Raw genomic sequence first — 10391 nt, forward strand, 5'->3', positions numbered from 1 at the left:
CTGATAATTTGGTTCCCCCCCCCCCCAACAACGTGAAAGAAATCCATTATAACATGTACATGAAAATGTAGAAACATTGGACACAACTATGGGGCACCATTGTGCAGCAGCAAGCATCACAACAAAAAAGGAACCTCAAGGTTGATCTAGGAAAATGTGTGAAAATGTACAGGGCCCCATTCCTATATTTTGCCTGGGGCCCCCAATTCACTAAATACACCCCTGCTTCTGCAGGTTGGTTATCAAACATTCACATTTTAAAAATTTTGCTTCTATTTCTGGCTGTTTTTTTTTTTTTCAATCTGGCCAAAACTATCAAGCGTTCCCCTTCCCTTTGGATTTAATGATGCAAATCTATTTGACTGATCATTTCTCCTCTGCTTTCACATTTTAATTAATTTTTTTTGACTGTACCAAAAACATAAAAACATCATAATACATTCGCAGATATTTAGGAAACATTCAAAAGTTCACATACTTGTTTCTCCGAAAAACAATGCTAAAGCCAGTTATTCTACTTTGAAAATGTCCATTCCGTGTCTGAATGTCTGTTTTTGTTTTGGTCTGTGTGATTCCGCCCAGCGCCCACTGCCAGTTTAACCAATACTATTTCGACAGCCCGGGTTGCCAGAGAGCGGAAAACAGCGTATCGCAGCCATGGAAGCCAGCAAACGAACTGTATATACCAGTGGTCACCAACCTTTTTAGGCCCAAGATCCCTGACCTCAGCCTTTATGAAAGACAAGATCTACCTATTAAAGAATTGATAGAAAAAGACATCCCAGATTGTACTTCAAATTTGAGGCCTTTTACTTAGTATTTTAATTAGTGATGCGCCGATCATAGCTGATTCAGAATTCAGATTTTCTTTTCTTTTTACTAGCAAATTGGATTCTGATACTGATTTTTAAGCAAATTTCGTGCGGGGTTCGTGCGCTTGCGATGGGCTTACAATGACTTACAAAGATACATAAAAGCTACAAGTGTATGCACTACTTGCTTTATGCAAGCACTATATAGGATAAATACAGGATTTACACTATTATACTTTATCGACACGAATTGATAGGTGAAACAACAAACAGCCACCCACAAATAGTCTATAAACAAAGCATCAGGCTGTCTGAGTTCACATGAACAACGGTTAAAGTTACTCGTCGTCAGGCTACAGAAGAATACCATAATTCCTCCGTTCAATTATGCCACTTACGGCAATTTCCCAAGTTGGAAGGCAAAATAAAAACACGACCTGCCCCCCCAGTCAAATCCAGTTTTTATACACTGGAAAAGGTGGGGAAATGGAAATAACACAGTCCAGTGAAGCTTACGTCAAAATCAATGAAAACGTCGGTCATATTCATTCAAGCCCATACCCTGATGGGCCTCCGTGAGCGGTGCGCTCTCTACCCTACACGGGCCTCGTCATTGTACGTCCACGCAGTACGCAACCCAGCGATTCTTCAATCGCACACAAACCTGCGCAGCCAATCAGATCTCCAAGTCATGCGTCACCAAGCAACCGCCTCAAACTATGCCATAGAGATCAGTGCAGTCGCGCACCTTCTGCGTGACGTGAGCGATCCTCCTGTTTGTTTGTGTAGCTCGAGGATGAAAATGGCGGTGGGGAGAGATCAACGCGAGAATCAAACACACAAATGACCATTTGACTTGGATGACAGCAGCACTGCAGCTCCGCGAGGGAATAAAGAAGTAGCTTATCGTCAACAAAGTGCATTTACAACAACAAACACCCGGAGTTTAACGGGGAAAAACTGCGTCCTGGATTTAAAATAGCTCCTAAAATTAGCCCGCTTAGCTAGCCTTCAACTGGAAGGTTTAACGAACACCACATTAACGGAATTATTCTGTCAGAGTAAGATGAACTGCGCATTTCTCGACTTACCTCTCAAATGCAAGCTCAGTCGTAGGCGGTGGGCTTGTAGAAATATTTGCTTCTGATTGAATGCATAACTAATCGCTCCATCTGGCAATATTAGCCAGCAAACACTATCCTCCAAGCCTTCTCAAAGTTCAACGAGCATCTGTAAGAGGAGAACGGACCAAACAGGTAACTGGAATGCGTTCATGTTTTGTATTTGTTGATGTTTAGTGAAGAGATCATGTAACGGGGCTGGTCCAACTAGAGGTTACTTGATCTGAACAACCAGATGCATAAACATTGCTTAGAGATATGGGTTAGTTTACCAGACAGGTGGAAAAGATCTGGAGTTTACACGAACTGCTTTTCGAACGATTCGACATTCTCTTTTTCGTACGGTGAATTACAGATCTGCATAGTGAGATCAAAATATTTGGATTGGATGTTTTCAATGTGATTGTGTTGCTCGTTGTAGTTAGTGTATTTTGGTTGAAGTGTAAGCTAATGTCATGTCAAGAGATTCAGCATGGTGATTGCTGACATCTCAAGTTTGACAGTGTCAAATTGTATCTGCAGGTTTGACACTGAATCAGAATCAGAAGAGCTTTATTACCAAGTATGTTTACACACACAAGGAATTTGACTTGACGACAGGAGCTTCCAGTGTAGAAGAAAGTACAAACATAGTGCAGACATACATGCGTGACGTGAGCGATCCTCCTGTTTGTTTGTGTAGCTCGAGGATGAAAATGGCGGTGGGGAGAGATCAACGCGAGAATCAAACACACAAATGACCATTTGACTTGGATGACAGCAGCACTGCAGCTCCGCGAGGGAATAAAGAAGTAGCTTATCGTCAACAAAGTGCATTTACAACAACAAACACCCGGAGTTTAACGGGGAAAAACTGCGTCCTGGATTTAAAATAGCTCCTAAAATTAGCCCGCTTAGCTAGCCTTCAACTGGAAGGTTTAACGAACACCACATTAACGGAATTATTCTGTCAGAGTAAGATGAACTGCGCATTTCTCGACTTACCTCTCAAATGCAAGCTCAGTCGTAGGCGGTGGGCTTGTAGAAATATTTGCTTCTGATTGAATGCATAACTAATCGCTCCATCTGGCAATATTAGCCAGCAAACACTATCCTCCAAGCCTTCTCAAAGTTCAACGAGCATCTGTAAGAGGAGAACGGACCAAACAGGTAACTGGAATGCGTTCATGTTTTGTATTTGTTGATGTTTAGTGAAGAGATCATGTAACGGGGCTGGTCCAACTAGAGGTTACTTGATCTGAACAACCAGATGCATAAACATTGCTTAGAGATATGGGTTAGTTTACCAGACAGGTGGAAAAGATCTGGAGTTTACACGAACTGCTTTTCGAACGATTCGACATTCTCTTTTTCGTACGGTGAATTACAGATCTGCATAGTGAGATCAAAATATTTGGATTGGATGTTTTCAATGTGATTGTGTTGCTCGTTGTAGTTAGTGTATTTTGGTTGAAGTGTAAGCTAATGTCATGTCAAGAGATTCAGCATGGTGATTGCTGACATCTCAAGTTTGACAGTGTCAAATTGTATCTGCAGGTTTGACACTGAATCAGAATCAGAAGAGCTTTATTACCAAGTATGTTTACACACACAAGGAATTTGACTTGACGACAGGAGCTTCCAGTGTAGAAGAAAGTACAAACATAGTGCAGACATACATGATAGTGCAGACATACATAGGAATAACACAGTAGGGATGTAATATAACACTAATATAATAAAAGAAAAATTTAATAATGTACTATATACAGAAATAGAAGTATAGGATTTTTTTTTTATTGTTGCTTTGATTTAGTTGAGAATGGAGTTATTTAGATCTTTCAGTTATTTGAGTTTAATAAAGGTAAAACATTGTCTAACAACATTCAGCTTATATAATTAATAATAATAATAATTTTCAGTAATATTAATAACAATAATGATAATAATTATAATAATATTAGTATTATAGTAATTATAATAATATAGTATAATAATTATTATTGTTTTATTATTTTACCAACCAGTTCACAATTATTGTTGTTATTATTTCTGATCAGGTGAATAAAATATTATTTCATCCTGCCATATGTCATTCTACACCGACAAAAATAGGTGTAGGATTTACTTTGAATTATAAATTATCAGCAAAAACATTGAATTAAACATGGAATTTTGAAGCAGAAAGACTGAAATAGTAAAATATACTCCAGTCATAACAATTTTTGTTGTTGTTATTGTCTGATCATAGTGATTAGTAGCATAAAATATTATTTTATCCTGCCTATATCATTCTGTTTGTGGCTTTTTTTCTTTTCTTTTCTTTTTTCTTTTTTTTTTTTGAAGTGCAGTTAGATTCAAAATTAGATGAGTTTAATGAGAGTAATTTAGATTTATTTGAGTAATTGAGAGTAAAGATTTTCTAACAATATTCAATTTCATTATAATAGTAATAATTATTGTTGTTATAATTATATATTTAATAATGTTATGAGGTTGATTATTCTTAGAAATTATTGATTGATTGATCAGGTGCATCAAATATGATTTTATCCTCCCACATATTATTTTACTTGTTCTAGTGCTTTCTTTGTTTGCCACTGGAAAATGTTTTAATACTTTTTGAAGTCCCCAAATATCCAAAGCTCGTGGTCAGAATTCACAGCTCACTGTCACTTCTCTACATTGCAGCACATATTCATATAAGCATGTCCCTTACATGAACCTGCCAGGAGAGAGATAGAAGATGTGGACTTCCGTGTTTTCAAATTGCATTGTGTTTACACTTTAGTTTCGCTAAACAAGAGTGTGTGTACCTGCCTTATAACTTTAACTTTATTACAGTTTCCGGTGAAGGAGCTCATGGATATGTATGTTATGAATTGAAATAAGCAGATAGCTTTTGATTGTAAAGAGCCATGTAAATAGTCTGGTCATAGTCATAACCAGTTGGCTTTCAGTTTTTCTTTGTTTCATTGGTGAAGTCCAGCTAATTATGTAATAAATAGATTTTTTTTTCTAAATCTCAAGGCAAGTAATTGAAGTATTTTCATACAATGTAACTGTTGATAATGTAGTCGCTGTATTGTCTTACGAAGGTCCCTAATGTTTTTGTTTACATATCCTCACAACTCAGTGAGTAAATGATCAGCAGTCAACTCCAGATTCCAGCGTGACCAAAAGGCGACGATATCATGCGACGCGCTCTTGCAGTTTCTTTCCCTGCGAGCGTCTCTCTCTGCCGCAGCATGGAGAGGGGCGCTCAGCTGTGCCTCCCTAGACGTCAGAGAGCTGACCTACATCTTTCTCGAAAAAAAGCTTGTGCAGCAGCCTGTGAGAATGTGTGGGGGTAGGGAGAGCGCGCCAGAGCGAACTAGCAAATGAACGAGTGAGAGGGACAGGAAAGCAAGCCTGCTCAAGCCAGCGAACAGACACCCACCCTGTGCAACGAGAATGGCGAGAGGGGGACCCGGGGCTCAGTGTTCCATGTCTTGTTATCAGATCATGCCCGGGCTTAACAACAACTCAGAGTTATTTTTTTTTAAAGCGCACGGGAACCACACAAGATGGACAAACTCTGCTTCCCCTCTGCATGGAAGTTTGGGCGAGTGCAGCATCTGCTAACTGCTTCCTTTGCCTCAGGAGTTGTATGTACAGATAGCAGAGGTGGGAGGGACAATCTCGCCCCTAAAGTTCAGAAGTACAGGATGTTGTAACAAACTCAGTGTGAGTGAAACATCAGTTTCTCCATGGAGATCATATGCCACACTCTCTGCTATTATAAACCTTGCAATTTTTTGACACCCCTTTCCGCTCTCTCACTTTGAAAAGTCTCAGCTGTTACTAAAAATAGAGCATTTATGCATATTTTAGCTTTTTGTCTGTTGGAGGCATTGAATTTAAATTTCTATCAATTAATGTAATAAAAAAAATAAAAATACGTTTTCTATGTTAATAATCGGTATTCTAATCTTTGGTTTGTGTTGTTTTAATTGTTACAAAAAAATTTATGTTTTAATATCTCTTATAATAAGTTTTAAGGCAATTTCCCCCTTAATTTATTATTATAATAAATGAGCAAACTTATAAATTTAAGGATGTTTTAATGAAAATTTTATCTGGCGTGGGGTTGTTGTGATTTAGAATGAAACAACGCTATGCTCAACTAGAAACTAGTTTCTTCATTAGTTTAAAGATAAATATCTATAATACATATTGCAGATAATGTGATTTTTACACCGAAGAAAAAAACAACAACTTAGGGCCTACTCATTGTCTTCTTTTCCAGTACAATTATTTAAACATTCCTAAATCAAGATGCATTTATTTAATAGGCCAAATGAAAGGACATTAAGTCTTTCCATTTATCAAAATGTAGTGAGTTTTTGCTTAAATCGGATAAAAATATTTTTAATTGGTAAGAAAAATAATCTTGTTTTCCCTTTGAATTAAGTTTTCTTACACCATAGGTGGATATTTTTCTTGTTACATTTTTCAGAAAAAAACAAGGCTTAGGCCCAACCCAATTCTAGCCCTTAGCTAGGGGTGCTCCGATCAGGATTTTTGAGGCCGATCACCAATCGCCGATCACAGGAACCAGTATCTGCCGATACCGATCTTTTTAAAGCCTTCTTTTTATCATTCATGATTATTTATAGTGATACTCCAATCAAGATTTTTAGACATTTACTCAGGGCCTTAATTTCATTTTTGAAAATGGGGGGAATTCCCCTCTTAGGTGACTCTTGTTGGGGGATTTTTTTTAAGTATATATGTTTATCTGACCTAAATGTTTGATCATGCAGTGCATTTTTGTTTTTACAATTGTGCAATTTTTGCACAATAGCTTACACGCAGCACAAGCCTGATTTCATGAGCTGTATGTGAGGCGGCCTTTTACACCAGGTTCACACATACTCCGTTTGCAGTGCTTATGCAGTCCATGTGTGGTGCGTAAGTGGTGCAGAAGCAGCACAGAATCTGCTTCTGATCCGTGGCTGTTTACCACAAACACAACATTTATCCATTATTTTGATTTCAAATCCAAACATGGTCACTGAATATCTTTTTCAGCATTGTGATGAACTTCATTTGGACAACTTTAAAGGCGGTTTTCTCAGAATGTTGAATTTTTTGCACCCTCAGATTCCAGATTTTCAAATAGTTGTATCTCGGCCAAATATTGCCCTATCCTAACAAACCATACATCAATTGAAAGCTTATCGATTCAGCTTTCAGATGATGTATAAATCTCAATTTAAAAAAATTGACCCTTATGACTGGTTTTGTGGTCCATGGTCACATATAATAGATAAAAAGAAAACCGATAGATAGAATAGAAAAAGAATAGAGAAAGCTAGTGTTAGAGGTCTTTTTTTTATTTTTTATTTTTTTTAATAAAAATTAAATCATTTTGCTTCTCAAGTAAATATCTTGATTTAAGAATGTTTAGATATTTGTGCTGGAAAACAAGACAAAAATTCAAAGAAAGAAAATCATTTTTTTGCAAGGTAACTCAATCCTGTTGACAATTATGTTAGTTCCCAAGGAGTTGAATGTGTAAACAAATGACTAGTAAAAGTGTCTTGTAGTCTGGAAGCCATGTGACTAGTAGTGTGCGACAAAAGTTGTAAGCTTTTGCAGATAATGCAGAGATTGCTTGAATATGTATTGAAATTGCAAAATCCAGAGGGACTGACTGCTGTGGGAACTTGTCAACATTGAGCAGCTGTTTTAGGACTCTGGAAAGTGGTTGAAAGTCAACACCTTCTTCTAAATATTTTGCATTTCCCCCTTTCCATCATTTTATTTGTAAAATACTAAGTTACCTGTGAAGCATAAATAGGCCAACTTTTTCAATAAATCTCCCACTGTAAGACTTTGTAAACATTCTTGTATTAAAAATGTAAATAAATGCATCTAGAACATATAAGATTTGATTCCAACTTACAAACTTTACATTCATTGTGGTCAATATGTAGAGAATAGCTTTGTTTCCAATTGGCATTGATCATCAGGGCTCTACGCTTACTTTTCTTTTTAGGAGCACTTGTGCTCCTAACTTAAAAAATTTAGGAGCACGTTAAAAATTTTAGGAGCACCTTCTAATCAATAATCCAAAATGTTATCAAAAAGTAGCCTTTCCATTACGAGGTGATATTTGACTCCTCTAACTTTATTAAAAGTATGTCATCTTTTGACAAATTCTTAAAAAAATTATATTTTATAAACTTTTTAAAAATTTTAATTAAAACGACAGAATAAGAGCAAATGAATGAATAAATCTGAAAGTTTTTATCACAAGGTTTACTGTTTGAGTTTGTAAATTCAGAGGTTCTTGTCTTTGTAGCAATGAGGAATAGACTATTATTAGATTCTTATTACTAACAATCAGTTAGGCAGATATTTTGTTGTATTGCCCGTAGTCCAGATTAACGTCTCTCTTCTTATATCAGCAGAGCATACATATGGAAATATTTAGTGAAATCTGCTTCTATGCCCTAATTCACTCTGTTTCTCCAGAGGTTATTGTCATTATGCTTCTTGAAGTGTTTTGAATTTGAATGTTTCCTGAAAGTCATTTCAGTCTATACACAGATATTACGTGCACGGAAATTGTGTTCAGAGATGTTAGTTAGATCTATCATTATTTGGAGATGTAAGTAATTACTTCACAAACTGTGGACGCATTAGAAGAGTCAATATATCCGTTATTTGCAGTGAAAATCTGACCTTTCTTCAAACAAAGCTTTATGCCTTGCTTTTGTGAATGACAACACACACCTTTTTCTTTTCTTTGTCCTTTTTTAGTTGCTTTTCATATCATCTTCCTTCATTGACTTCCAAAAGGGCAGCATTATAATGTATTTCTATTAGATGCACTAAACATGGTGAGCAGCATCCTGCTTTTCTAGTCCTGAAATTTCTTTTCTCTTATTTCTGTTTCAGTCAAATTTACTTATATTAAATGTCTTATTACATTTAACAGTTATTAACTATTTAAAAGCTTTATGATACTTTGAAAGATAGATCCACAAAAATTTCCCATACGTCATTATGGAGTCTAATCTGTTTTCCTTTTCTTTTTGATTTCTGGCTCTGTGTTTTTTCTACAGATTTCTATCTAGAATAATTGAATGCATTTTGAAAAGTTAGTAAATATTTGTTATTTATGTTTTAAAAAACTTTTAAGTTTTAAGTGAAATGCCTGTGAAGGCATTCTTTACAGTTGGGAACTGAAGTGCCACATTATTTGTGGCCGTAGTCTGCATTTGCTTGCAAAATTGATGCATTTTGCTCATGCGTTATCATAGCTTGTATTTAATTGCCACTCATTTGTATAAACCAATGTGGTACATCTGCATGCAGTGCAAGTGCACTAATGACTTTATGATATCTTGAGTTTCTCATCATTCTGTATTAGGACAGCATATAAAAAAACAAGACAATGCTGACATCACTGGTGCTTAGGCTACATGATGTTTTCATAAAAGAAACATTAAGAGACAACAGCTACTGAATTTGGTATTCTTTGATCATACACTCTAAAAAACACTGGGTTAAAAACAACCCAATTTGGGTTGTTATTAACCCAAGGGCTGGGTAAACCCATCTTGGGTTAAATTTACCTAGCAAATTGGGTTATTTATTTAACCCAGCATAATGGGTTGATTTAACCCAGCTAATGGGTTTATTCATTTTTACTATATTACTATCTTGATACTCCACACAACCACTGGTTTGCATGATAACTTCCTTTATTTTCCTTTATTTAACATATTGCCATATTGCCTATATTTAAACTTGTTTAACAAACATTAGAAGACAAATTCAACATAAAACAGAAGTAATTCACGTGTAATCGACCAGTCTCTGTTATTCTGTTTCCACCGTAACGGCGCTGGTTCTTGTGCCCGAGCTGGAATCGTGTTCGGCGGGGAACTGCTAACGGACCACCGCCCTGCGTTACACTCTATAGCCGAAACATGCTGTGACTCCATAACCTGCCAATGAACAAACCATAAACAACTCTGAGGACGTTTTAACATCCAGTATTATATTCTGTATCTTTATGAATAAAGTCATTTATTTAATGCAAAGCATCAGACTTTTCCATCACGTGAAAAGACCGCGACACTCATTAAAGGTGATTCACACTGCGCCTCTGTATGTTACAGCACAGTAACGATTTTATAGATAAAATAAAATGTACACAAACCTGTATTTTACCGAAGAATGCATCAGTGTAGTCAGAGTGTACTGACATTTTAAAGCTGAGATTTTCTTTTCCACAATACCAGTACACTAAATTTGATTAATGAACGGTTTTTCTCATATATAATGTGATTAAATCCTATTGCATTACATATAAAATTCATAGTGTGTTATGATCACTTAAAGCTGCAGTCCGTAAGTTTTGCCTCTTTGTCGCCATCTCTGTTTGAAAACCTGGAATTGCAGCTGTGTGCGGAATTATCTA

At 36.3% G+C, this 10391-nt stretch overlaps 1 protein-coding gene across 4 annotated transcripts in view; it reads left to right on the forward strand.

Annotated features, from left to right (window-relative positions):
* The first annotated feature begins 2608 nt into the window (after positions 1-2608).
* The window catches only part of LOC107710951 (nuclear receptor coactivator 1-like), a 70790-nt gene continuing 63007 nt past the window's right edge, over positions 2609-10391 (forward strand). For all 4 annotated transcript variants that reach the window (XM_016515846.1, XM_016515849.1, XM_016515847.1 and 1 more), the window contains exon 1: positions 2609-3082. The gene's annotated coding sequence lies outside the window, so the exon portion shown is untranslated. The remainder of the gene's footprint in view (positions 3083-10391) is intronic.

The sequence above is a fragment of the Sinocyclocheilus rhinocerous genome, unplaced genomic scaffold (genome assembly GCF_001515625.1).
Source record: "Sinocyclocheilus rhinocerous isolate Xijiao unplaced genomic scaffold, SAMN03320098_v1.1 scaffold1679, whole genome shotgun sequence".
In the NCBI taxonomy this organism is placed as follows: Eukaryota; Metazoa; Chordata; class Actinopteri; order Cypriniformes; family Cyprinidae; genus Sinocyclocheilus; species Sinocyclocheilus rhinocerous.